This window comes from Montipora foliosa, chromosome 9 (assembly GCF_036669935.1).
Source record: "Montipora foliosa isolate CH-2021 chromosome 9, ASM3666993v2, whole genome shotgun sequence".
In the NCBI taxonomy this organism is placed as follows: domain Eukaryota; kingdom Metazoa; phylum Cnidaria; class Anthozoa; order Scleractinia; family Acroporidae; genus Montipora; species Montipora foliosa.
The window spans coordinates 50113616-50118536 of NC_090877.1; the positions used below are offsets into that span (position 1 = coordinate 50113616).

The 4921-nt window shown below is 40.2% G+C and overlaps 1 long non-coding RNA gene across 1 annotated transcript; it reads right to left on the reverse strand.

Annotated features, from left to right (window-relative positions):
* Window positions 1-4145: 4145 nt before the first annotated feature.
* Window positions 4146-4655, reverse strand: LOC137969857 (uncharacterized). Its single transcript, XR_011116734.1, has 3 exons — window positions 4581-4655; window positions 4401-4461; window positions 4146-4250 (listed from the first exon to the last, which is right to left on the reverse strand). It is a non-coding gene; the product is annotated as an uncharacterized lncRNA (long non-coding RNA).
* Window positions 4656-4921: the final 266 nt, after the last annotated feature.

Consider the following 4921-nt stretch of genomic DNA (forward strand, 5'->3'; position numbering starts at 1 on the left):
GATGCTCAGCGGTCATGTAGAATCGGTTGACAGCTCCTGTCTTTAAGCTAAACTTGGTAACTCCACCAGCTGTTTTTGTGTCTTTGTTGATCGTTACCTCGGTAGTCTTGTCGACCGGGAGACGGCCAAAAGTACTTCCTTCAGACAGATGAACGGAGAAGTGTCCTGCCATCAGTCCTTGATGAACACCAGGGTGGTCAGTCTGCAGATTTATCATCTCTGCCAAGTTCACAGGTAGGTATCTGGCGTAGTTAACCTTATCGTAAGCGAAACATCATGGTATCATCGCTCGGATAGCATGAAGGTGTAACAGCCAGTTTCCTTCTCTGGAAGCTCTTATCAGTGCCAGCAGGTTGTCGACAATATCAACGTAAGACATCCAGAACTTGGACTGTTCACCATTACTACTCCGGAGATGGTTAAAGAACGCTTCCCACAATCGATGAACTTCTCCAAAACCAGTGCTTTGTAGAGTTGCATTGTGTGCTCGTTGAGTGATATCATTTGTAACTTCCGCCACTTGTTCTCCTAAAGCACGAGCCGCAGATAACTTGTTTGGATGTTCTTCATTTACCCATAGGGCAAACTGTTTCCAAGCTAACCTCATCAATGCTTCACATATGCACTTGTGAACTCTTACGGCTCGATTATACATGTTCCCAGTAAGAACATTTTGAATGGATCCCTCAGCAATCACTCTTGAGTCAATGCACAAGTCCTTCAGTCCGGCGTCTTCAAAGCGTTTTCCGATAATGGACATCAAATTGCAAATTGTGTGGAATGTTCGAAGTCTAAGGATTATGGAGCTGTAAGTGTTTGGATGCTGCCATTTGATTTCTGCTGCTTTGGCATACAATGCTTGATCCATGACAACAACTATTTCTTTCAGATTCAACACTTTTCTCATTTCATCCGACTTGGAAAGAATTTCATTGACGGTTTTCATCTCAGTAGCAGGTGCATTTATAGTTGGAAGGTATCCTCATCATTACGTGCTTGGATGTTGAAACCAGTCCATCCCGGTATCTTCTGATTGACACAGTCGGTATTTCGTGAAAGCAGGCAAAGAAAGTTTTTCTTGAGCGCAAGTTTACTTTGGGCTTTCTCGTCTTCAGTTACGCCACCAGTCTTAAGTGATTGCGGTCCCACTCTTTCACATGATATGTAAGGGTTGATAGGTTGAAGTTCTTGTGTGATTGTTCTCTGTTTTCGCTTCTCAATAACTGGTGCTGCTGCAGTAGGAAGGTGTGGACCATACAATTGAGGCTGGACTATAGTACCGTTACAGGATGAGTCGTTCCTTCCCCTGTTAGCGTCTCCTAACAGGAGACGGTCAATATTGTCCCGTGCTAAGTTCGTAAAAAGGTTGGCTTGAATAGCTTTGGGAATAATTGGGCTTTGGTTTAGACTACTGGCAATTTTCTCTATACAAAGTGCAGTGTCGTTTTCCTCAAGCTGGTGGTATGATATACCATGTCCAAACCTGTTCAATATTTGCAAAAGCTCAACATTGCCTGTCAGGGTCTTCACACCATATGATAAAAGAACTTGCTTTGGGGGCTTTGTTTTACCGCATGTTACAGCATACACGATGTCTTGACTAAAAGAGCCGACAAGATTCACGATTCGTTGTGATGGATTACTGACATCAGCTGTAAGCACACTCATCAACAAACGCTTCAGACACTCTGGAACAGGAAATGACCGGATGTCTACGTCAGATGGATGTATTGGCCATGGTGACTTCCATTTCATGTCCAAGATGGACTTGCGGATGTAAGTGGAACTCTGGTCGATTATCTTACCAATATCGCTCGAATGATGTTTCAGAATGTCAAGCTCTTTCTTCATGACCAAATTCATCTTCACGATGTCCTCCACACTCAAATTCTCTGGAACAACAATAAGCTTTCCCTTGTCATCTGGAAATATTAATAAAATACAGCCAAACTCAGCCACTATTTTTCTCCTTATATGCTTTCTGGTTGCCTCACTCAATTTCTCTTTTCCTCGAGCTTGCGCTAATACTTCAAGCTTTGAGGTAAGTTCTGTCATTGTAACAACTGATTTTTTCCAATGACTTCTAACCGGATGTATTTGAATAGATCACTAAAAGCCTTTTCCCCTGCATCATCCCTTACTTCGTCTGTAGAGGAAGGACTTGGGCTAGGTTTTTCGGGTCTGGTATATTCTCTGTAACATGATCGGTGGTAGTGCGTTTCTGCAGCGACTATGTCCCTGCGGGTAACAGCTAAAATCGTCTGGTCACATTTGGCGAGGGCTTTCTCTCTTAGCGTCTTGTCGACTCTGAGTTGAGCAGCCTTAACTAAGGGCTCTCGAGAAGAAGTTGAGCGGATGTACTTCACTTTTTCGCAGAAAATACAATCTTTGCTGTATACTCGTGTTGGTGGTGTTACATTTCTTTTCTTTGCTGCTTGTATGAAATCTTCATCCTCTTCGACGTGGGGGTTCTGATTCTTTCTCTTTATTGTTTCCAAGTCTCTTTTCATGGTGAATATACTTCGACGTTTTCTATGGTAAAATATTGAAGGGACCTCGCGCTCTTTCAGATCTTGTGTGACATCTAGCACAGGTGTAAACTTACGAATTTTTGCAACCATGAATAGTGTCAACCATGATTCATAACTTTGGGGGCTGATGAGATGATCATCCGTGTCAGTTTGAACAGTTTTCGAATGAAGGATACATTTATGGTTGCCTAGTTTGCTAGCCATAGAGGTTCAGTAAAGACTGAAAACAGATAATAACAACGTTTTGAGTTATTGATGCAAAAAATGATGCTTAAAAGGCTTCAGTCTAAATATGTGTTTTCATCATGGCTTCGTTGTTGCATCAAATCCACGGAATTGAATAAAACTAACCTTAAATATATATATATCTTTCCAGATCAACTGAAGAATTAAAAAAAAATTCCCTTGACTCGCCAAATATGACAGTCACATCTTGAGCTGGATTGATAACAAGATCAGTAAAATTTCTGCAGGACATATAGGTCTAGCACTTAAACTGGTCAAAATGAATGGACTTTCTCCATGCCATAAATTATTTTAATAAAATTTAAAATGTTACCATGACTGAACAACTGTTGAGCGTCTTCCTCCCAATGACACGGATGTGCAGCCATTCACATTAAAGGAGAATTGAAACTTAATAGACAACTGAATAGGGGGCCACAAAGGAAACAAAGTTCTCAGTGCAAACCATGAATGTCCTAACTGAACCTGATGGAAGAGAGAGGGTCGTAAGAATGAACAAACAATGAATGGCCATCGTCACAAACCTAACTCAACCTGATGGAAGAGAGATGTTAATAAGAATGAACAAACAATGAATGGCCATCGTCACAAGCCTAACTCAACCTGATGGAAGAGAGAGGGTCGTAAGAATAAACAAACAAAGAATGGCCATCGTCACAAGCCTAACTCAACCTGATGGAAGAGAGAGGGTCGTAAGAATGAACAAACAAAGAATGCCCATCTTCACAAGCCTAACTCAGTTTGGCTTTGTACAGAGACAAAGCATGACTAAAGATAATTTGTGATTGTTGAAAAGGAAAAGTAAACAATCTGCCAAGTAAAAAAGAATTAGTGCTGTTGGTCACAATAACAATAATTGTTTTGTCAATGTATGTGTTGATGACAACAGTTATTGCTGACACAATCATACATTGTAAGAACAATAGTATGTCTTAATTAAGCACTCAACCCAATACAAGACAGCTGATCATCAGAAGCATTCTCACAATTAAAACCACAGTCTGACCAAAACCAACAAAGTTTTCTTAGTCAGAGAAAAAAAAAACAATAGTAAAAGCCTGCATATACGAACATATATATATTTTTTGTCTGGCAAAATAGGGATACTTGGATGCAGGCTTAAAGTGGATTCTTGAAAAGGTCCTAATTTCAATGTGCGAGATATAGGTATTGATTGCCAGAAAAATAAATATTTGCGATCTCAAAGTCAAACTCCTTGGTTAAAGTGCTTATTGCAATTTAACTGTTACTCACATAATTTTAGAACCAGCTTGATTTTAGTTCACTAAACAGGGTTTTGTATAATTGTGCCAAATATCTGCCAACAGGTTCTTACAAAAGGATCTCTTCGCAGGAGTTGTCGAGAGTAATAAATCGTCTTTCTAAAGAAATAAACTAAATTAAAATAAGTGCGAATTTTTCTTGATTTTTACCTTGTGTTTGAGGAAAGCACCTGGTTGATCCCGTGGCTGCCTACACGAATAAGAAAAATACGTACTGCTGTCAATTTTTTACAATTCGTTGGCTCAATTCGCTTCAACTGTAAAAGATCATCACGCACTTGACTAATACAGATAACCGAAAAAAAAAGCATTAAAACAACTACAATAGGAAGTCTTATACCTCCGAAAACGCTAACAACAAACACATTGTACACCGTCGAAACTCTGGTCGAAACTGAAACCTGTGAATGAAAATACAAGTTAATACTGTTAAATTCATTCTGTTCATTTCAATTCAGTGTAGAAGAACATCACGAGAATCTCAGCATACAGATAAAATAACAATGGAAATTAATCTTACATGTAAATGAGGAAAACAGCACAATCCGTGTTCGTCGATCTGTGGAACCTCCGCGCGACCCTTCGCGCTTTTAACAAACGACCGAACAAAACCGACACAGGTTTTTTCCGCAAGCGCAATCATTCTGACCAGCCGTAGTATGTTTGTCGTTCTCAGTCTTCAGAGTTTCTACAGCCAACTCGGGTTAAAATGCTAGAAAAAGTCAGTAATTCCCAGGCAAAACCTCTATCAATAATAAATTTCCCAGCCAGCTCATCGGAACACCTGTATTTTTGCCAGCCAGCAAGATTCCTCTGGGGAACAGATAAAGTGAGGAACAGATTCGTCGGGTGCCCCTGTTA